The 24,294-nt window shown below is 45.1% G+C and overlaps 1 protein-coding gene across 2 annotated transcripts in view; it reads left to right on the forward strand.

Moving 5' to 3' along the window:
• LOC147026626 (uncharacterized) overlaps positions 1 to 24,294 on the forward strand; it is a 121,466-nt gene that overhangs the window by 19,115 nt on the left and 78,057 nt on the right. Inside the window, exon 2 of one of the 2 annotated variants that reach the window (XM_085882257.1) lies at positions 21,642 to 21,743. The exons of the other annotated variant lie outside the window; for it this stretch is intronic. The gene's annotated coding sequence lies outside the window, so the exon portion shown is untranslated. The remainder of the gene's footprint in view (positions 1 to 21,641; positions 21,744 to 24,294) is intronic. 2 annotated transcript variants of the gene reach the window in all.

The raw sequence follows: 24,294 nt of genomic DNA on the forward strand, positions 1-24,294 counted from the left end.
GCCATCGTCCGAATCCCCACCACCGCTGAATCTATAACAATATGTTCAGTGACAGAGAGTGCTCTGGGAGGGAAGATCACCCGGTGCTCCAGAAGGGAAGATCACCCGGTGCTCCTGGAGGGAAGATCACCCGGTGCTCTTGGAGGGAAGATCACCCGGTGCTCCGGGAGGGAAGATCACCCGGTGCTCCAGAAGGGAAGAACACTTGGTGCTCCGGGATGGAAGAACACCCGGTGCTCCGGGAGGGAAGATCACCCGGTGCTCCAGGAGGGAAGAACACTCGATGCTGTGGCAGAGCATTAGTCCCACCATATTGTGATACAATTGAAGGGTTCACAGTGTATTGATGCAAATTAATCAAGTCACGTTTATCCGAGTTGTGAGATCACTGTCCATGGCTAGAAGATTATTAAACAAAAATCCTCTCCGTTCGCATCTCACTTTTGACACTGCCTTAACAATGCTGTGAGACATCAGGTGTGGATAATTCATTCTCAGCAGCATTGATTTGATTTTTCACCTCCAACCATTACACTTCACTTATGTGGCTCCAATTCTCCGGCATTTCGGGTTTTCCTCCGACAAACCACGTACACGCGATACACCATTTAACACCTTAAATTATATCGTGGTGAAATGGTCCTTCGGTCAGAGGTTTCAGCCCACTCCCCCACCCTATGCACACTGGGAGCTTAAGGCAGAATTATAATGCTTCATATTCTCTACCTGACAGTCTGGATAGTGCGATGCACCTCGCTGTGTTTACAAAATGCATGATCACTGTCATCATCAAGAAAATAGTCATTCCCATCATCATACTCTTCATCATAATTATCACAATTAAAATGCATAAGTGACATTTTCTCTGGTTCAGGTTATGAAAACTGATTGGTGGAGTACAGAAGTGATGTGCAGAAATAGAGCTGGAGAGGGGAGGGCTGTGGAGGTGGTGTCGTCAAGGAGGAGATGATGGTGTGGAGGGAGTTAAAAAGAAGAGAATGCGTGGGAGGGAATGGAGAGCTGGAAGGAGATGCAGAGAAGAGAGACACAGAGAGAGAGAGAGAGAGAGAGAGAGAGAGAGAGAGAGAGAGAGAGAGAGAGAGAGAGAGAGAGAGAGAGAGAGAGACAGAGAGAGAGAGAGAGAGAGAGAGAGAGAGAGAGACAGAGAGAGAGAGAGACAGAGAGACAGAGAGACAGAGACACAGAGACACAGAGACACAGAGACACAGAGACACAGAGACACAGAGACACAGAGACACAGAGACACAGAGAGAGAGAGACACTGAGAGAGAGAGACAGAGAGAGAGAGAGAGAGAGAGAGAGAGACTGAGAGACTGAGAGAGAGAGACAGAGAGACAGAGACAGAGAGACAGAGACAGAGACAGAGAGACAGAGACAGAGTCAGAGAGAGAGACAGACACAGAGACAGAGAGACAGAGAGACAGAGAGACAGAGCCAGAGAGACAGAGAGGCAGAGAGACAGACAGAGAGACAGAGAGCGAGAGAGCGAGAGAGACAGAGAGACAGAGAGCGAGAGAGACAGAGAGCGAGAGAGAGAGACAGAGAGCGAGAGAGAGAGACAGAGACAGAGAGCGAGAGAGAGAGACAGAGACAGAGAGCGAGAGAGAGAGACAGAGACAGAGAGAGAGACAGAGAGAGAGAGAGACAGAGAGAGAGAGAGACAGGCATGCACATACAAAGACACATTGAGGTAGGTTCAAAGAAACAGCAAATGACATGATCTAATATATATATATAAGGAATGTGCGCATATATATATATATATATATATATATATATATATATATATATATATATATATATATATATATATATATATATATATATATATATATATATATATGTACATTAATAATGTATGCTTGCGGACAAATCATGACCTTTCTGAAGACCAGGGTAAACCAGAATATAATTTGATCTTCCATCTGTCTATTGCTTTGGAGGGATGGACAATCTCTGCCGTCCCTCACTCGTGAATCTACCCGTGGCTGTTAATGATATGCAAATGAGGTAAAATGCGTTTGACTTCTTTATGCAGGATCTTCTTCAATCTCTCTTTTCTTCTTCCTCAATCTCCAACTGCGTTCTTATTTTTCCTAATCAGTAAGGGTTTTTGTGTTTTACTTTCCTTGCTATCTAGCTTGGTGATTCCCAACTGTTAAAGCATGGGTTTGGGCATTCGATTGTAACAGGCATTTCCTGTTGGACTTGAATCCGAAACTACCATGACCACAACCACCACAATGTAAGCCAAGGTTTGGGTGTCATCGGTATATACCGTACCACAATGTATTGTTGTGGAAATGACTCATAGGGGTTAATGCATAAATAGAGCAGATATTTCCTTAATGATTGTCTTCGCATAAGCGTGAAGTAATTAAGTGTGATGTTATAAATGCATCGCTTAACGAATAGATAGACACCGTCTTCCCTTCCTCATGTTTGAGCGTGAAAATTGCAATTCCTGCGAGCCTATGTTTTATGTCCTTCCCTTTGGAATCTGTCAACCGTGTTTCTTTTTCATGTTCACAAGACCAGCGAAGCAAGTTTTGGCGGGAAAAGCCGGTCGGGCCGCTTTACCTCAGAGTCCTGTGAGAGAGAGAGCTCAGATACATTCATCCCACCCATCGGACCAGCCAGCCTGAATGGTCCGTGAGAGGGAAGTAGCACAGCGCGTCGTAGTTAACGCGTGATCCAGGGGGGATAAAGAGGCGGGTGCACTGAATAAGAGGAGTTTCCCGGAATTGGCTCGGGGGAAGCTTTGTCTCTCATCGCCCTGATCGGGCGAGAATCACGCACTCTCCTTTCCTCACGACCCCAAACAGGCGACGATGGAGCGATAAGTTCATCCCAAGCTGCTGGGACTCGTCCACCAGACTGTGTTTGGGTTTGTCTGCAATTTCTTTAGTCTGTCAATTCCCTATGTCTCTATTGTGTGCACGAGGGCCCATGAGGACATAGTTTAATTAAGGATCCCGTTTGCTCGTTTGGTACAGTAGGCACGTATGATCAGTTGGTAGGTTAAGGGGATTGTTTATTGTTGGTTGCCTCATTTATTTGCATTGCTTCCTTTTGTTTCCTTCCCTTGTGCATGATCTTTATTAAATATACTTGGTCTCGGGTGAATTCTGGTTGTCGTGGTTCTTCTGGGGTGATTAAGAAAGACCCATTACGGGGTAATTGGTAACTGTGAATTCAACACTGTACAGTCAGATCGCGTCGGCTCATCAGGCTCGCTCGGCCACATTTACATACGATGAGCGGCGTGATGCTCGGTTGATTCGGACTTCCAATTCGTACAGTATCGTGGCTTTTAGACACGTGATCCGGTGAGGAAGACCCCAAATTGATCGACCATTGCGGTTGTATTATTCTTCTTCATTCATATGCAGTACAAGCCTGCGGGGTAGCATCATTGGCTGAGGGTACGGTTCTGCCATTGATGTTATGCCCTCTGCTGGTTAAGGCAGGAATTTGGCTATAGTGCCGGCAATAGCTTAGCTACTCTTTGTGAAGGACACCATGAGATCTTTAACATCCACCAACGAACACCAACAGATGGGACATTCGTTTAACGGATTCCAACCCAGACTAGACAGCTTAGAGACAAGTGTGCTTACCTCTTGGTCATCCTGTCAGCCCTACTGTCCTATTGATATGACACGTTGGACTCTTACCAGGCAACTGTTGCGACTGACAACCACAAGAGTATTATTGTCATATAGTGAAGTATTTGTGTACCCATCTTGAGATGTTTTAAAAACTTTGTTTTACTTCCTATTGCATGACAAAAAGTGTTTCAAACAGAAAAACATTTCCGTTTAAGACTAGCAATGGCGTGACCTTTTGCACATGCATGGATGCATTCATTGCACACACTGTTTGGGGTGGTGAACATTGATTGTCTCTTTATGATGAATTTAGTTTGGTTGAGGCTTTTTCTCATGTCATTCATTTTGCTATTGGTTGCTCGATCCTGTATGGCATCACTGATCGTGTGTTGAGTTATATGCAAGTTTCCCACGTCTACGTTTGAGCTTTGTTCCACATATTGAGACACCTTCCCCTTTTCCGGGTGGAGTTCCTCCCATCTTGCCATCATGTATCCATACTCTCCTGTCCTTGTTTTCCTCTTGCTCCATTTTTAGTTCACCTAGACTTTAGTTCGGTGAGCTTACGTGATCGAGCAGTGTCCGTAGGCAAGTCAGTCAGTGAGTCAGTGAATCCGTAAACACTTCAATCATTATCGCTTGAACCAAGCACACGATTTTAATGAAACTTGGCCACAAGCTTATTACCTGATGCCAAACGAAGGCGTATTGACCGCATGAAAATCTGCGCTCATTAACACGTTGAAATCAGGCCTAAGACGCCAAAAAAAATCCTGCTCTAACCTCCGGGGTGGGGGGGGGGGACGTTGCTTCAGCAGCACAGACATGACCTGTAAACATGTATCGTAATCAGCATCGAGAGGGCTTCCATTCAACCAATCATGTGACCAGATTCTGCACATGAACAAAATTTCAATATTTTATGACGTCATTGAGTGTTGCTCTTGATTCAGGTGAACTTCAGGACCCGTGGTCCTATTTTTCTGTCTCTTATGTCCTCTGTTGTTCTGCTCTTCTGTGAGCCGCGAGACCTCTATAAAAACATAAAACTACTTATTTGGCCTCTCGGCCCTGGTAAACTAAATCCTGTGGTGAGACGGATATTGTCAGTGAAGTTGCTTTCTCAAGCTGGAAGGTTAAACAGGCTCCAGCCACCAACTTCAGATGTCACACACTTCCAATGGGCCCTGTCTAGTTAAACTCCCTAAATCCATGCTAACTGCACTCACTCTACCTCCACTGTTTGTGCCCTCTGTTTCTGTGTTTGTCAGTGAAGGTTTCTGTGTTTGTTGGTGAAATTTTCTGTGTTTGTCGGTGAAAGTTTTTTTTTGTTTGGTGGTGAAAGTTTCTGTGTTTGTCGGTGAAAGTTTCTGTGTTTGTCGGTGAAAGTTTCTGTGTTTGTCGGTGAAAGTTTCTGTGTTTGTCAGTGAAACTTTCTGTGTTTGGCGGTGAAAGTTTGTGTTTGGTGGTGAATGTTTCTGTATTTTCAGTGAAAGTTTCTGTGTTTGTCAGTGAAGGTTTTTGTGTTTGTCGGTGAAAGTTTGCGTTTGGTGGTGAAAGTTTGCATTTGGTGGTGAATGTTTCTGTATTTTCAGTGAAGGTTTCTGTGTTTGTCGGTGAAAGTTTCTGTGCTTGTCGGTGAAGGTTTCTGTGTTTGGCGGTGAAGGTTTCTGTGTTTGGCGGTGAAGGTTCCTGTGTTTGGCAGTGAAGTTTCTGTGCTTGTCAATGAAGATTTCTGTGTTTGACGGTGAAGGTTTCTGTATTTGGCGGTGAAGGTTCCTGTGTTTGGCAGTGAAGTTTCTGTGCTTGTCAATGAAGATTTCTGTGTTTGACGGTGAAGGTTTCTGTGTTTGGCGGTGAAGGTTCCTGTGTTTGGCAGTGAAGTTTCTGTGCTTGTCAATGAAGATTTCTGTGTTTGACGGTGAAGGTTTCGGTATTTGGCGGTGAAGGTTTCTGTGTTTGTCAGTGAAGGTTTCTGTTTGTCGGTGAAAGTTTGCGTTTGGTGGTGAATGTTTCTGTATTTGTCAGTGAAGGTTTCTGTGTTTGGCGGTAAATGTTTCTGTGTTTGGCAGTGAAGGTTTCTGTATTTGTCGGTGAAGGTTTCTGTGTTTGTCAGTGAAAGTTTCTGTGTTTGTCGGTGAAAGTTTCTGTGTTTGTCGGTGAAAGTTTGCGTTTGGTGGTGAATGTTTCTGTATTTTCAGTGAAGGTTTCTCTGTTTGTCGGTCAAGGTTTCTGTGCTTGTCAGTGAAAGTTTCTGTGTTTGTCAGTGAAGGTTTCTGTGTTTGTCGGTGAAGGTTTCTGTGTTTGTCGGTGAAAGTTTCTGTGTTTGTCAGTGAAAGTTTGCGTTTGGTGGTGAATGTTTCTGTATTTTCAGTGAAGGTTTCTGTGTTTGTCAGTGAAAGTTTCTCTGCTTGTCAGTGAAGGTTTCTGTGTTTGGCAGTGAAGGTTTCTGTGCTGGTCGGTGAAGGCTTCTGTATTTGGCGGTGAAGGTTTCTGTGTTTGTCGGTGAAGGTTTCTGTATTTGGCGGTGAAGGTTGCTGTGCTTGTCAGTGAAGGTTGCTGTGCTTGTCAGTGAAGGTTTCTGTGTTTGTCGGTGAAAGTTTCTGTGTTTGTCAGTGAAAGTTTGCGTTTGGTGGTGAATGTTTCTGTATTTTCAGTGAAGGTTTCTGTGTTTGTCAGTGAAAGTTTCTCTGCTTGTCAGTGAAGGTTTCTGTGTTTGGCGGTGAAGGTTTCTGTGCTGGTCGGTGAAGGCTTCTGTATTTGGCGGTGAAGGTTTCTGTGTTTGTCGGTGAATGTTTCTGTGTTTGTCGGTGAAGGTTTCTGTGTTTGGCGGTGCATGTTTCTGTGTTTGTCGGTGAAGGTTTCTGTATTTGGGGGTGAAGGTTTCTGTATTTGGCGGTGAAGGTTTCTGTTTTTGGCGGTGAATGTTTATGTTTATCGGTTAAAGTTTTTTTGTGTTTGGCGGTGAAGGTTTCTGTGTTTGGCGGTGAAGGTTTCTGTGTTTGGCGGTGAAGGTTTCTGTGTTTGGTGGTAAATGTCTCCGTATTTGGCGGTGAAGGTTTCTGTGTTTGTCGGTGAAGGCTTCTGTATTTGGCGGTGAAGGTTTCTGTGTTTGTCGGTGAAGGTTTCTGTATTTGGCGGTGAAGGTTGCTGTGCTTGTCAGTGAAGGTTTCTGTGCTTGTCAGTGAAAGTTTCTGTGTTTGTCAGTGAAGGTTTCTGTGTTTGTCGGTGAAAGTTTCTGTGTTTGTCAGTGAAAGTTTGCGTTTGGTGGTGAATGTTTCTGTATTTTCAGTGAAGGTTTCTGTGTTTGTCAGTGAAAGTTTCTCTGCTTGTCAGTGAAGGTTTCTGTGTTTGGCGGTGAAGGTTTCTGTGCTGGTCGGTGAAGGCTTCTGTATTTGGCGGTGAAGGTTTCTGTGTTTGTCGGTGAATGTTTCTGTGTTTGTCGGTGAAGGTTTCTGTGTTTGGCGGTGCATGTTTCTGTGTTTGGCGGTGAATGTTTCTGTGTTTGTCGGTGAAGGTTTCTGTGTTTGTCGGTGAAGGTTTCTGTATTTGGGGGTGAAGGTTTCTGTATTTGGCGGTGAAGGTTTCTGTTTTTTGGCGGTGAATGTTTATGTTTATCGGTTAAAGTTTTTTTGTGTTTGGCGGTGAAGGTTTCTGTGTTTGGCGGTGAAGGTTTCTGTGTTTGGTGGTGAATGTCTCCGTATTTGGCGGTGAAGGTTTCTGTGTTTGTCGGTGAATGTTTCTGTGTTTGTCGGTGAAGTTTTCTGTGTTTGTCGGTGAAGGTTTCTGTGTTTGTCGGTGAAGGTTTCTGTGTTTGTCGGTGAAGGTTTCTGTGTTTGTCGGTGAAGGTTTCTATGTTTGTCGGTGAAGGTTTCTGTGTTTGTCGGTGAAGGTTTCTGTGTTTGTCGGTGAAGGTTTCTGTGTTTGGCGGTGAAGGTTTCTGTGTTTGGCGTTGAAGGTTTCTGTGTTTGGCGGTGAAGGTTTCTGTGTTTGGTGGTGAAGGTTTCTGTACTTGGTGGTGAAGGTTTCCGTATTTGGCGGTGAAGGTTTCTGTCTTTGGTGGTGAAGGTTTCTGTGTTTGTCGGTGAATGTTTCTGTGTTTGTCGGTGAATGTTTCTGTGTTTGTCGGTGAAGGTTTCTGTGTTTGTCGGTGAAGGTTTCTGTGTTTGGCGGTGAAGGTTTCTGTGTTTGGCGGTGAAGGTTTCTGTGTTTGGCGGTGAAGGTTTCTGTGTTTGGCGGTGAAGGTTTCTGTGTTTGGCGGTGAAGGTTTCTGTATTTGGTGGTGAAGGTTTCCGTATTTGGCGGTGAAGGTTTCTGTCTTTGGCGGTGAAGGTTTCTGTGTTTGTCGGTGAATGTTTCTGTGTTTGTCCGTGAAAGTTTCTGTGTTTGGCGGTGAAGGTTTCTGTGTTTGGCGGTGAAGGTTTCTGTGTTTGACGGTGAAGGTTTCTGTGTTTGGTGGTGAATGTTTCTGTGTTTGTCGGTGAAGGTTTCTGTGTTTGTCGGTGAAGGTTTCTGTTTGGCGGTGAAGGTTTTTGTGTTTGTCGGTGAATGTTTCTGTGTTTGTCGGTGAAAATTTTTTGTGTTTGATTGTGAAAGTTTCTGTGTTTGTCGGTGAATGTTTCTGTGTTTGTCGGGGAATGTTTCTGTGTTTGTCGGTGAAAGTTTGCGTTTGGTGGTGAAGGTTTCTGTGTTTGTCGGTGAAGGTTTGCGTGTTTGTTGGTGAAGGTTTCTGTATTTGGCGGTGAAGGTTTCTGTGTTTCTCTGTGAATGTTTCTGTGTTTGTCAGTTTTGGCGTCTGTGGTTGGAGGTGAAGGTTTCTGTGTCTGGAGGTGAAGGTTTCTATGTTTGTCGGTGAAGGTTTCTTTGTTTCTCAGTGAAGGTTTCATGTTGGTGAAGGTTTCTGTGTTTGTCAATGAATGTTTCTGTGTTTGTCGGTGAAAGTTTCTGTGCTTGTCGCTGAAGGTTTCTGTGTTTGTCGGTGAAAGTTTGCGTTTGGTGATGAATTTTTCTGTGTTTGTTGGTGAATGTTTCTGTGTTTGTTGGTGAAGGTTCCTGTATTTGTCGGTGAATGTTTCTGCACTTGTCGGTGAAAGTTTCTGTGTTTGTCCGTGAAAGTTTGCGTTTGGTGGTGAAGGTTTCTGTGTTTGTCGGTGAAGGTTTGTGTGTTTGTTGGTGAAGGTTTCTGTATTTGGCGGTGAAGGTTTCTGTGTTTCTCGGTGAATGTTTCTTTGTTTGTCAGTTTTGGCTTCTGTGTCTGGAGGTGAAAGTTTCTATGTTTGTCGGTGAAGGTTTCTTTGTTTCTCAGTGAAGGTTTCCATGTGTTCACCGTTGCATCCATCAGGTGCCATTTGCCGTTACGTGAGGGCTTTTAACGAATGTTATCGACTGTTTTATCCTGATTAAAAAAAAAAAAAAAATTATTAACATCAGAAGGTAATGGTCGAGCCCCAAAACCAAGAGGACCCCCCTGAGTGAAAAAGCAAAGAAAGAGGATGGGAAAATGTATAATGGGGGTGCCACAGATAATTGGCCCACAGTAAAATATAAAATTGGGCGAGGGGCTTCAGGGAATTTTGCACACAAATGAGGAGCTTCCCAGATGGCATCAACATTGCAAGTTAGTGAGTGACCGAGGAAGGGCCTCCTGGAATCCAGCGCTCAGTGTGGTTCCAATCACAAATTAGCAGAGAAGGGGATCCCTAAGAACCCACAACCCAGCCATCCAGGAGCCTGCTCCAAGAGTTTTGCAACAGAACCAAATAAAGGACTCTGGGCAGCTGGTCACAGCCTTCGACCCACCTCTAATGATGCCATTAATCCAAAAACAGCAAGTGTGACTGCATTTTGTCCTTCAGGTATAGATTCAGGTATTGTGCAAAAAAGGAAAGTACAAAATTCAGTCACATGCATGTACGGTGTGTACGTTGATCTTGAGGCTAATTATGTGTTCAACCTTGTCACTGTGTTTATATTTTTAACATTTTTTTTCTAAACATGTGTTTTACATTTGAAGAGCCATTGTTGTCAATGATTATGGTTTATATGAAGTTGTGAAAACATGTGACCATGATATACTCACTGCCCCTTTTGGGATGGAGTCCATGGTGAAACTGTGGATAATTACAATATTTTCCAAACATATGTGATCAATGCACTTCCCCTTTTTGGTGGTGGTTTCTATGTTGTGTTGTGATCTGTGGAGAATTCTCTTCTCTCTGAACCATCTATTTATTATATAAGGTTACAAGCAAACATGGTGTAATTTTTCACCTTCTTCCACATCCCACGGAACATCAATGCTCCTTCACCTCCTCCCCCTCCTTTACTCCTTTCTCTTCAAACACCACTCCTTCACCTACCTCCTCCTTAATTCTCTTCTCCCCCACCACACTCCCCCCATTATTACTCCTTTCTCTTCTCTCCCCACCCTCCCCCAACCATCTTTCCTCTCTCGTATCCTCTTCCCTTGTATTCATCTTCTGTCAATCTCTATTCTATTTTTCAACAAGCAAATACAACCTGTCGCTTTGCTGATGGGGATGTTAAGAGGGGGAGAGAGAGAGTAGGGAGTGGAGACAGCGGAGGGAGGAAAAGTTAGAAAGGGGGGAAGAGTGAGGAAGGGAGTGGGGGGTGGGGAGGTGGGGAGAGTGACGCCTTACCAAATGTTGCTCCACACTGCGGGAGGAGGGATGCAAGAAGCGGGCCAGAGAGAGATAGAGGTGTGGGAGGAGAGTGTTGCATTTTATTTGAGGGGGGGAGCGAGGAGGGGACAGAGAGGGGGGAGGGAGTAGGAAAAAAAATGAGAGAAAGGAGTGGAGGTGGGGTGAGCAAAGAGAATGATATGTTATTCTTAATGACCGAACACAAAAAAAAAGTGTCAGAACAGCTGTACACACAACAACACAACAGAGTTTTTAAAGTAATCTGCTGGCACATCTGCAAAAACTTTGATATCCCAGTTCCAGAAATTTTTTGGGAACATGAACCAAAAGCAATCACTGAAAACATGGAAGTATCGCTCACGTACGACCTCGTGATCCCATCAAGTGTGACCATCGAAAACAAAGCATTGCCACCATCATCAAAGCATTGCTAATTGTGGTGCTGACACCAGTGATTTTGGACTAAACGACACAGAAATCAAGAATATTACCAAATACCAAGACCTCAAGAATGAAGTGAAAAGATCCTGGAAGCTGAAGAATGCCAAAGTTGTACCAGTGATAGTTGGAGCTATGAGAATGATGACAAAGAAACTCACATAGGTGTTAAAAACCATCCCTGGGAATATTATGACAAACGAACTACATTTTGAAGCTGTCTGGGGCTCATTGACGATCGTGAAGAGAGCCCTCGGCACAAAACTTTGAGAACAGAAAACTTCACATCTTGGTCCATGAATCGTGACCCCTTACCAAAATAAAGCTGGATACTTTGAGCCTGCCCTGGGAGGATCCCATTTCACATTCTGAAACTCACATATTTAAATACCCCACACACACACACACACACACACACACACACACACACACACACACACACACACACACACACACACACACACACACACACACACACACACACACACACACACACACACACACACACTGACATTTATTAGTATAGGTACAGCTCACCCCAACCCTTTACTCTCCATACATAATAAATAGTTGGCACTTCTTTCCTCTTTCTATCTGTACTTCCCAGTAAAGACATTTGTGTTTTCACGACTGATTACTTCATTTCCAACAGTGTTGTTTTAAAAAGTTCATTTTGTTGGTTAAATTCCATGTTTGGAATTGTTTCCTATAAACATTTATAAAGCTACATCATCATCATCCTTTACAAAGCTTTCGGGTGGTGGACTGTTGAGACCCCTTCCCCTGTCCTTTTCTACCTGATTGGGTTTGTTCTGCAGTCTACAATTCTTCTTATTTACTTCTTTGTCACCTGTTCTTACCAGTAAAATCTGCTTCCCTCTGAGATATCTCCATGTTTGCTGTGTAATCCAAAGCTGTCACTCAAGTTGGTGTTGGACTCACAAGGATGCCAAGATAGCAAAAAACAAAAAACAAAAAAAAAACAATCAAAATAAAATATGGAGGAGTTAAAAGAGAAAATAGGAGTTTTTACCTATTTATAAATTATGGTGGAGTTGCTGAGTAGAAATAAAATTTCTTTCACCACAGAACGTGGTAACCCTTAACCTTCCCTTGAAGACTAATCATTCAAAAGAAATAAAAAATACATCAAATCAAGCATTGGGGACACAGTAAGGAGATTCATGAAGGTGTATATAAATATCTAATCTGAGACCCAATTACATCTCTTACATGCAATGGCAGGAGCAATCAATCATCTCTCACCTAATCAATTGCCCCCACTGCAACGAGGATTTTATAATTTCCAAGAGAAATGCTCAACTGGTCTAAAAGCTGCATACTGGCAAGCTCGTTGCCATTTCCCACCCCACCCAAGTAGTTCCACAGAAAGCAGGTTTTTTTGAACTGGTTGGTGTATGTGTGCTGGTGTGTGAAACAAACAGAGCTAACCAGGCATTTACACCAAGTAATTAGTAATTACTACACTGATTTTACAACAAACATGGGAGGCTACACCTAGTTTCAGGTGATGTTTCATGCATGACCCACAAACTTCTTCAAACCAATATATACACATACACACACACACAACTATATTATAAAAGGAGCCATGTTTGTCTGTTTGTCTGTTTGTTTGTTTGTTTATTTTGTTGTGTTATAACTTGAGAACGGATTAACGGATTTCATTAAATCGAACTATGGTGGATTCAGGGAACTCCCGGGAAGGTTTGTGGTGGAAAAAAATGTTTATAATGGGTACATGGGCACACATGGAGAAACAGCAAACACCAACTTGCAACGCTGGTTATGCCTGCACTCCCAGGAATCCTTTTCCTTCTTGCCCTCTTCATTAGCCATCACAGCAAAGATTGGTATTTCCATCAGCGAAGCGACGGGTCTTATATTCCAGTATACTAGAAAATACAACCCATCGCTTCGCTGACAGGAATATTAACGGTGGGGGGAGCAAGGAGGGGTTGGGTTGCAAGGAGGGGGTGAGGAAGAAGGGGGGCTAGGAAGGGGGAGTGGTAGGGAGAGCGATGCCTCATCAAATGTCGCCAAACACTCAGGGAGAGGGGGGGGGGGTGGTGGGAGCAAAGAGGATTGGGGAGAGAGAGGAGGGGGAGGAAGTTTGGGAGGAGGGAAGCATGAGGGGAGGAGAATTTGGACTTGCGTTTGACAGGGGGATATGGGAGGAAGGGTTTTCCACTTGTGTTTGGTGGTGAGACTTGTGGAGAAAGGGGTGGGGGGGGGAGTACATGATTGAACGAAATGGGGTACATTGAAACAGCAAGTTAATACAGCATGCGAAGACTACTGGGAGATGTCCATGAGAGGAGAGGAGGTATACCTATATGTATGTATATACACCCACACACACATATATATATATATATATATATATATATATAGATATATATATATATATATATTGTTACGGTTGTGGAAATTCGCATTACACCATAAAGAGTCGTCAGGTGAGATATATCGGTAAGTTCATGTGGAGTTAGCCAAAACCCTTTGTTTCGAGGGAATATATGTGATTTATCGGGCTGCGATTCTTTGAGTTAGCCGTTTTTCTGTTCTATCGTTATTTTGGACCGTCCGAAGGCTTCAAACGAAGGCCCTGTGAAAGGCCTACAACAGCGCGCAAGTTTTCCCGCCTTTTTTTTTGCGGCACCGGGGGCTGACGGGAGAGGCTGCGAGAGCTCGCTGGCGATTGGTGGATACGGGGTGTGAGGCGGCCGTGAGGAGAAAACGCCCCTTTTCGAGGAGCTTCTCGAAAGGGCGAGAGGAGAGGCGGAGCCAAAAATGGGGCGGAGCGATGGGCGGAGCCTTGCGCTGCGAAGGGCGGAGCCCCGCTCTATAAAGGACGGACACGGGCGGGGCGCGCTTCCTCTTCCTCTTCGTCCTGGAGCTGGTCTCGCCGTTCGTCTCTTCTCTTCGTCCTTGAGCTGGTCTCGTCATTCGTCTTGGCTCGTCTCGCATGGTGGTCTGGTCTGGTCTTCTGTCGGTGCCAAGGTCTTCTGTCGGTGCGGTCCCGAGACCCCGCTGGCGGGACAGAGCGTCTGCCATTCCCCTCTCCCGACCCCGAGCATCAACGGTTTCCCCCCCCCCTTTATCCGCGCTGAGATAGCGCCGGAAACCCCGTCCGTGGCGTCGAGTGGCCAACACGTGCCGACGCGAAGCACGAGCTCACCGACCACGCCGGAGGAGCTGGGAGCTGAGGTCGCGGGAGGAGGACTCGACGCGCGAAGGGAAGTTAGTACTTTTCTTTTCTTTGCTTTTGGTGTGTGTGTGTGTGTGTGTGGCGCCAGTCTTGAAAAGTAGAACTGTGTAAGTGTGCCCATGCAAGTCATATTCGGTTGTAGGTCTTACTTTCGTTCTTGCTTTTGTTCTTTCTTTGACTGTATGAAAACTGTTGCTGACTGTGAATACGTGCTTGTCTGTGTGTGTGAAATAAATGTGCATTGTGTGAACTGTTTTCCCGTTTCGCTTCGTCTTTTCTTTTATTGAATCTCCATCTTGCATCACGTAAGGGATTCGTCGTGGGTTTCAACATCCCGGTAATTAATCGGAACAGTCAAGGCCGACGCTAACTCCGCTCGGTTATCCCTGTAATACGGAACGAACCGCTTAAGCGGTTCATGTCCGGAGTCGGCCTGTGGCGTGGTCCCATCCCTCGGCAGATTACCCGCGCGGGTACTGAGGTATATCGACATTCGGCGATTCACCCTATTTCGCGCGGCTAGACTGCGGACTGGGTGGTGGTGGGGTTAAACACCCATCCGTGACTGGTTTCTGGCAGTAGTCCCAGGAGGGTCACGACTGAATTGTCCGTTCCGGTGGGCGAGGCGGCCGCCATTCAAGTCAAGCGACCGATCGTACGCCGGCGGGCACGAATCCACAACAATATATATATATATATATATATATATATATATATATATATATATATATATATATATATATATATATATATATATATATATATTGAGTCAAAGGTAGCGCCTGATTTCTGTTTTTTCGGCTGTCAGATTCTTTCGGGGAAGTCATGTTGTTAATAATTGTCTTGCAGATTATTAATTTTTGTAATATATTTATTTTTGATTTTGTTTTGCAGGTTATTGCTGCGAGTTTGGAAAGTTACTGGATTTGCACCAAATTGAACCATGAATTACCTTTTAATGAATCAACGCATTGCGGCCGTGAAACATTACTACAAATGTAATGAACAACCAACGATGGTGGCACGCCGTTTGGCACAGGAATTCAATATTAACCCACCTCAGGGAAGAAACATACGATTGATTGTCGAGAAATTTGAAGCAACAGGGTCGGTAGCCACTGCAAAGAAGTCCGGTCGTCTGAAAACGGCAACGAATGTAGCTAAGGCTGAAGAAGCCATCAGAAGACTGGAACAAAGTCTGCAAAAGTCAACTCGCCGTTTATCTGCAGAGTTGGAAGTGAGCCAATCAAGTGTTATCTGTATCCTTCACCAGAAAAAAATGGAAACCTTACATTCCACGCTTACTGCATGCCCTTCATGGTGGAGATGATGACTGAAGTCTTCAATTTTGCGAAGTGTTCTTAGCTAAACTTCACGAAGAGGACACAATGCCAGACAACATCTGGTGGTCAGATGAGGCATGTTTTAAGCTTAATGGCACAATTAAGACACAATTGTGTCTACTGGGCTGCGAATAACCCAAGAGTGACAGTTGAGAAGGAGGTAAATTTACCTGGAGTGACAGTTTGGGCAGCCATATCTCCATTAGGGATAATTGGACCCTTTTTCTTTGAGGGATCTGTCACTGCAGAAATTTACCTGGATATGCAGCAAACCTTCTTTTGGCCCAGGGTACAAGATCAGGACTGTTATTTCCAGCATGATGGAGCTCCACCTCATTATGGACGTTATGTTCGTCAGTTGCTTGATGAAAACTTTCCCAGAAAGTGGATCGGCCGCCGCGGTCTGATCGAGTGGCCGGCACGCTCCCCAGACCTTACACCTCCAGATTTCTTTCTTTGGGGGCTCATAAAAGACCTTCTTTATCGTGAAAAGCCTCGTACCATTCAGGAATTGAAGACTCAAATCACTGCAAAGTTTGAGGAAATTGATATCGAACTCTGCAAACGTGTGTGCCGCTCTGTGCCTGCTCGGCTGCAATTGTGCATCGATCACAAGGGAGGGCACTTTGAAAATTACAAGTAAAACAGCTTGGTGCAGTTCCGTAATAATTTTTTTCTTGAATAAATGGTGAGATAAACATGTCATTCATTTATTTCTACCTTCTTGTACACTGTAATGCAAATGGCAAACAAACAATCAACTGACAGAAATCGGGCGCTACTTCTGACTCACCCTGTGTATATTGGCTGCTCTTAGAACACCCTTAGTCTGGACATTTCCATCTGTCTGTCTGTCCGCGAAACTTTGGTCAAGCCTAGGGGCTAAACCACTCAACCGATTCCAATGAAATTTGGTGGGTAGGACCAATATTTCTGGGAATCGTGTGCTTTCGAATATGGGACCCCGGGCCCTAGCAACGGCATAGCAACGGCCCTTTAAAGTGGTAAAAAAATCAAAAAAATATCGAAAAATCGAAGCTTAGAGTTCTGTGCGCAATCTATCGAGCTCCCTTCATGCCAATTTGCAGCCCAAACAAAAAATTTGTTGGAGGAGATAGGTTTTGGGCGAGTACATGTCGAACATTTCAGAAACGGTTAATTGTGAATATCTCTAAGAGAAAGAGGCTGATTTTGATGAAACTTGGGTGAAATGTGTACAATGTGGCTAGCATGTACACAAAAATGAATGGTTGCTATGCACACCTCCGTTGCTTAGCATCAGCTAAAATACTTTACCGTACATCGTACACTTATTGTGGACCGTACAAAAAAATCAATACCTCCGAAACTGGACCTCCGAGGGACCTGTTTTTTTTGTGCCCAAGGAGAATGTCTTACAGCATCATATAAAAAAATAAAATCTTTAGCGAATAGATAAATGGAATTACCAGGGCTGCCATTTGTTAGAGTCTCTTTGGAAACATGCCTGAAATTTCACAAGGCGGGTTTCTGGGCGCAAACTAAGAGGACTGTGATAATCATATTTATTGTGCTAAATTGATTGATAGCATGTACATGAATATCGGCTAGTCGCGTCGGCCAGCTTTCCATCGAGAGCGAGCAGCCATGTCGCCTACCAGCGTGCGTGTGTGTGTGTGTGTGTGTGTGTGTGTGTGTGTGTGTGTGTGTGTGTGTGTGTGTGTGTGTGTGAATATATATATATATATATATATATATATATATATATATATATATATATGTGTATATACATATTGTTACGAGTGTAGAAGCCTTGTGCACACAGACATTCAGATCCCCATAGCTCAGTTATTTCAACAAGTAAATGTGGATAGACAGCTCCCTTTCCCTTGTTTAATGGGTATTTAAATGTTCATGTGCTGCATAGTTATTTTGATAGTCAGGGTTTTCTTTTATTTTTACGTCAACAATAACTACAACAACACGCCTTCAACTCGCTTTCTCACACCAACGCCATTGTCTTCGTGCATGTCAGCACGTACGTGCGCGGAGTTCACGAGTACCTGACATCGCTCTCGCCCAATCAGGGAGATGCGAGCGAATTCCTCGACGGTCGACCAATAGGCGCAGGCCACGCACGAGTGAACCGCGCCCGAGAAGAGGACGAAGGAACAGAGAACAAACAATTTGCGCCCTGTCTGCTCGCTGGCATGTTCTGGTTCTCTGTTCTATCTTGGCGCTGGTCTGATCTCGTCTCGTCGCTGGCGCCGGTCTGATCTCGTTTCATCGCTGGCGCCGGTCTGATCTCGTCTCATCGCAGGCTCTGGTGCTTGCTGATTGGACGGATCAGAAGTGGGCGTGTAGCATTCCTGATCCGAATTCTCCTCGGAAAGGCCGCATTTTGCACTCACGGCTCGGCGCGCATCTTTCACGAGCCCAGGACAGTCCGACGCTCGGTGCTCACAAGTGGTGCGGGAATGGCCGCAGAAGGAGAGAGATGAAGGTGGTGGAGGGTTTAAGGTGGTGGTTTATGGCCATGGTGCTGTTTGGAATGGCGGTGATGCGATGTTTGCGGGAGCGAGTTGTGAAGGTAAAGATCGTGGCTGTTGGCGTTGTTGTTATTGTGAAGCGGTGTTGTGGTTGGTGGTTGTTGTGTGATGGTTGAGACGTGGTTGGTTCAAAATAAAGATAGAACAGAAAAACGACTATCTCAAAGCGTCACAGCCCGAATGAATCACATTTATTCCCTCTAAACAACGGGTTTGGGGCTAACTACACATGTAATTACAGAGATATCTCACCTACGGGACCTGAATGGTGGTTTGCGAATTTCCTCAACCGCAACAATATATATATATATATATATATATATATATATATATATATATATATATATATATATATATATATATATATATATATATGTATATATATATGTATATATATATATATATTGATGCGGAAATGGCCCTTAGTATGCTACTAAATATAGGATTAACCCAGATCCCCCATTCAATGCATGTTTAGCCAGGCTGTTCGGTAAAATGGACATTACATGTGTGTCGGGAGGTGTAAGAGGCTATTTATTGTTCGTGCGGTGGTGGTGGATCGAGAGCTTCTTCTTCCTTCCTTCCTCTCTCTCTCTCTCCGGACAATAGTCCCCGCCCAGCACTGAGGGGGGGGGGGGTGGCCAAAAAGAGGAAGTGAAACTAAGGGGAGGATTTTGTCAGCTTCGTAAAGGGGTGCGCCCGGTCAAGAAAAAGTGGTAAGAAACTGAGAGGACGGAGTTGAGCAGTCGGGCTTCGAGGCGAGCAGAAAGAAGGAAAGACAGTGGTGATTTCTGAAGGGAGAGAAAACTGAACCTGAGGGTGAGGCAGCAATCTGCTTCGAGAGGACCTGGCTGCTGTGTGAATCTGGAGTCAGGCTTCGAGGCGAGCGTGCGCCGGGAAGGCAAGAGAGAAACGACGGGTGTCGATGCGCGATCTGCTGGATGAGCAGTCGGTCTTCGAGGCGAGCATGTGCCGGGAAGGCAAGAGAGAAATGACGGAGCCTCTGACTGTCCCTACTCACCTCACGGCTCGACGACGCCTTGGAATCCCATGGACCCACCCTGCGGAGCCCAACACCTCGATTTGGCCTTGTCTGGTGAAAAGGCCAGGCCTGGACTTGTATGCTGGACCTTGTGAGAAATCAGCTGAAACCCATCATCGACCTGACAGTCTGGTGCAGTCGACTTCGCGTGGTATGAACGCACGTAGGCCGCGTGCGTGGGCGGTGCGACAAAGGAGGGCGAGCACCATTTTGCCACGCAGCATGCTCGAGCTTGGGGGCTCGAATCCGTGAACATCCACTTCCATAGAGCGACATTCGTGCTTTTGACACTTTCCTCTGGTCCATGATGCATCACCAAGTACTCTGTCTTGTCTACATGCTGTCTATGTCTTGTCTGCATGTCGTTTAAGGCTTATCTCGGTAGGGACCCCTTCGAAACCCGTAGTCCGTATCTCCCTAGTTAAGAACGGGTTATAGATTAATTAAAACATTGTCGTGAATATTTTGCTTGTGTTGTGTTCCCCGATGTTCCCCAATAAATCTGGCTGATTTGTATGAAGTTACACCATTGAATTAGTTCGTGTTGCGCCAATAGATACGCCCGATTTGTAAAGAAAAAAAAAACGTCGGATTGGGTTGAGAATCCCAACGTCGCCGGTCGGCAACATTTGGTAGTGAGGAGCGGGATATTTGGACGTGTCGTGCATTTCGCACCCCGAACATTGGTTAGGAGAGGCACGAAGAGTGGAAAAAAAAATAAACGGTCCAAATTTGATTTTATTTTATTTTGAGCGGATCGGTTGTAAAACTTGGAAATTATAAAGAAAATGGAGTCGCAAAATGGCGGCGCAGCTCCACCTTGGCGCGACACTAAGTGGGAGTGGGCTATTAATAGCGCAACGAATGGCACAACACGAGGCGGGGGCTCCCAACCACCGGTTCAAACTAAGTAGTCATGGCATGCGCCATGGCAGGCGAGGCAGGACGACTACGCGAACATTGGCAAGCTTCAGATATGATTGGGGGATGCCTTGGAACAGGTGAGGCATTATGAGAATTATATAAAGTAGGTACAAATTGAATTGGACGAGGCACAATGGCACGCAGACGAGCTTCAGAAAAAGGATGTGTACGGTGGGTTACAACAATTGGCCAATGTACGGGAACTAATTCGGTGGCTGAAAGAGGACTTAGCCAACAGAGTCGACGAACTATGTGGAGAAAAGAATAAAGTAGTGTTGTTTACTCATAATTTAGAATATGAGAAGAGCAAACTGAACAAAAGAATAGAGGAAGAGCAAACTTGTAACTCCCAGGATAGGGAGGACTTGGAAAAAGAATGGAAAAAATAAGCTAGAAAAGGAAAAATGTGAACACGATTTGGAATTGAAACAACTGAAGGAAGAGGTAAGATTAGGCAATCAGATAAGAGAAAGCCTAGAACAGAAGATAAAAAGAGGAGAGAAATATCTGGAGCAAAGGAAAGAATTGTTGGAAAAGTCAAGACAGTTTGAAGAACTACAGGGAGAAATGAGGGAAGTAGAGTGGAGTACCCATGAGTTGGAACAACAAAAGAGTAAACTGAACAAAAGAATAGAGGAAGAGCAAATTAGTAATTCTCGGGATAGGAAGAACTTGGTAGAAGAATGGAAAACAAAGCTGGAAAAGGAAAAACGGGAAAAAAACAAAGCCGGAAGAGGAAAAACGGGAACACGATTTGGAATTGCAACAACTGAAGGTAAAGGTAAGAACGGGCGATCGGATAAGAGAAATCCGAGAACAGACGATAGAAAGAAAAGAGAAACGCCTGGAAGAACTAGAGGAATACGGTAAGAAAAGGGATGAATTGAGGGGGGAGGCATGCAAAAGAGGTGAGGAGGTGAGAGAGAAATTATGGAAAAAAACTTTTGAGTTACAGAAACACCAAAGCAAAGAGAGGGAATTACAAAACGAGCTGAGGATGTTAAGAGAGGAAAGAAAGAGAACGGAGAATGAAACGTTAAGGAACCACACTGGGCAGATCAAACGTTAAAGGAGAAAGCAAGGTTGGAGTACGAGGAGAGAGTGAAAGAACAACGAGTAAAACAGGAAAAGGAAATCAAACAATTGAAGGAAACGACAAGATTAAAGAATGAAATGCAAGAAAGAGTAGTGAAAGAACAACGAATGGAACAGGAAAAGGAAATCAACCAATTGAAAGAAACGACGAGATTGGAGAAGGAAGAACATGAGAGACAGCGGGAGAGGGAACAAAAAGGACAAGAACAACTAAAGGAGAAAGCAAGGTTGGAGTACACGAAGATGTTGGAAGAACAACGAATGAAGCAGGAAAGGGAGATCAACCAATTGAGGGAAACAAGAGAGACAGTGGGATAAGAAACAAAAAGAACAAGGAATGAAACAGGGAAAGGAAATCAACAAATTTAAGGAAACAATGAGACTGGAGAATGAAGAACATGAGAGACGGTGGGATAGAAAACAAAAAGAAAACAAATTTGAAACTGACCAACTAAAGGAGAGAGCAAGTTTGGAGTACGCGGAGATGGAAAAACTCCGGAAAGATAACGAACAACTAAAAAGGCTCAGAGAGGAAGAACGACTCAAATGGAAAGGAAAATGGAGCCAGGAAGTAGAACAGCACAATAATGTGGGATGTGTGACATCATCACAGGGATTAATGTTAGTGGTGCGGAACTTAATTGACATCACTCACCCGATGAAACCACAATTAGAGCAAACCCTGGTGATGGAGACATTGAGGGAGCATATGGGGTTGTTGACGAATGAAACACATTTTGAGCAGGTCCAGCATCTGGAGCTGACAGCCCCAGAGGAGTGGCGAACCGATGATGAGCAACCTGCTGGAGAGAAGCGACCGGACAGAGGTGTCTCTGGAACGAAGCAGGTACGTGGACACATGCATACATGGTGCCGACGATGAGCTTAAGGTAGAAATTGAATTTTATGTTAATGAAGAGACTCTGTCCGAGGGGGTGCACGTATGCGTAACCCATGAATGTGTGTGTGTGGAGTGCCTGTGAATGAATGCTGTGAGCCCACACTCCAGACTACAGCACCGGTATGTGCTGCCAATGCCGAAACGTATGTGGATACTCATGTGGCGTTCCGGAATATAGCCCTGGAGTGCGAGGCGGTTGGTCAGTGCGCCGGCAAGGTTGAAGGTGTGGAATGTGAACACCTAACCTTGGAATGTGTGCAGCCTGCTATGAGTGGGAGTCCTGAGCGTGGGATGAGTGGTGACGTAGGAGATAGGTTAGAGGTGCTGCATCCAGGAGCAGACTTTAGAAATTGGATTTTAATTTCTCCATCAGCCTCACAGGAACTTTGGGGTAGAGCACAGATGAGTGGCAGGTGGCACTGGCGTGTGTCACTTGGTCTTCGAACCTTTTTGAGCACACGGGGGGTTTGGCTAGCTGAATGGGGTTTATCTGTCTTCAGGGAGTTATGGAGAAGAGGGGGAGGCCACCTCCCTGAATGGGGTTTACCTGATTTCCGTGAACCCTGGAGAAGAGGGGGAGGCCATTCCACCGATTGGGGTTTACCTGATTTCCGTGAACCCTGGAGAAGAGGGGGAGGCCATTCCACCGATTGGGGTTTGCCTGACTTCCGTGAACCCTGGAGAAAAGGAGGGGGTGGACCACAACCCCCATTGAGGTGTGACCCCTTTGAGCAGTGGCGGAAAGGCGGCGGGGTCATGTAATGGGAAATGAGGGATTCGTTCCCTCACACCCCTTCCAATGAGCCAGATAAGCAGGCCATATTGGGATGTAAGACATTTTGATTGAAAATTGTCCCGAAAGTGATTGCAAATTGAGAGATGACAGAAGGCATAAGAGTGGCACGAGTGGATTTGGGTGATTATTGAAAAAAGAGTGGTGGAGACATTACAGGCAGAGCGTTAGACACACCTGAAACAAGTGGATGACAAAGAGTGGCTTGTTTGAGGAAAGACTGAAATCCCTGGTTGGAACCATGCAGAGGTTCCATGGGGCTGGTGAAGAGATTTTGATGTTTTGTTTAAGCTGTTGGAAATAAACGATTAGAGCAGTATGGAGGAGGCTAGCGGACGATGAACGTAGTGACAAATTAATTGGGGTTTGAAGAAAAAGTGTACCAGCTAAATTTGATGACCAAGTGGGATCCGAGGGACTGGTGTGTTTTTGTTTTCACATAAACGTGAAAGGTGTTGGATGGTGTTGTGGACTGGGTGTGTGGCAATGTGGAATGAATGACTAAAGAGTTTGGGTGAATGGCGTGATTGTGCAAATGAGGAGAGTGAGTGCGAACAACCTACCCTGTCGAGAGGAGTCTCCTAACCAGGTTGGTGTAGGTTAGGGGGACTTAGAGGATTTGACATGGATTCTGGCTGCTGTTCCATTGTGCAGGCGGACTGCTAGGGGTAGGTGCAGGCCAAGGTATGGGGATACTGGCTGGTAGTGTGACATGGTATTGGAAGTTGGTGAGTCGGGAAATAAGGCACCAGGGCTTTGGGGGTTCCTGGCAGGTGAAGGCTGTCAGAGGTGCCAGGAGAGTACAGTAGGGTTCAGTGCAAGGAGAGCACGGTAGATTCAATGCCAGAGTGCCAGAGAGGCCACCAGTATGTCATGAGCACACATCTACGAAGATAACAGTTGATTAAGAAACACACCATCCTGTCTGTAAAAGAAAAAAAAAAAAGAGAAAGGAAGAAAAAAAAAAGAGAACTTAACCAAAACAAGTCAGGCAAGGAAGGTTAAGGGTACACTCCATCTCACCTGGTCTGAGGTCATCACACCCATTTGCGTCCTCAAGAACACCTCCAAACTGCATTTGCTTACCATCGATATCACCGTGCCACCATTGCTGTGTCACCTGCTGTCCAATGCAGCGCTTGTTGCCTGCTGCTGCTTGTGAGTCGGCCATATTGGCAGAAGCATTTTTGTGGGCCATTGAGGCCAAAGTGCTTTTGTGGGCCATTGCGGCCGAAGATTCATGCCATTTTGTGGGCTTAGTGGGCCGAAGAACTCTTTGTGAGATTAGACCACTGGGCCGACTGAACTCTCCTGGTGAGAGGCCAATAAGGCCACGAAGTGAGGAAACCCCCAGGGGTGAATGGACAATACTGCCGGGAGGGGGCATGAAGGAGCGAACACGTGAAAGAACTTTGAACCATTGAATGTTCTGCTCCTATGCAAATGTGGTGTTAAAAGTAAAATTGAATGCCCTCCCGTTCAAATCCATAATTAGAATGTTAAGTAATGTGCATAGAGTGTGAATTTGTTTGTTAGATTGGTGACCCGACACACTAGGATAGGGACATGCCAATCTTACTGTGACACTTTGATTTTTGGAGTTAAGTACTTCCCATGTTGTGGGTTAGCGTAAATGGGAGATCTGTGCTGTACGTTAGACAGGGCCATTGCCGTGGGCTGCCCCAGATGGAGGCTCGGAGAGCC

This window comes from Eptatretus burgeri, chromosome 5 (assembly GCF_056783735.1).
Source record: "Eptatretus burgeri isolate ZD-2024b chromosome 5, Ebu_testis_v1, whole genome shotgun sequence".
Lineage (NCBI taxonomy): Eukaryota > Metazoa > Chordata > Myxini > Myxiniformes > Myxinidae > Eptatretus > Eptatretus burgeri.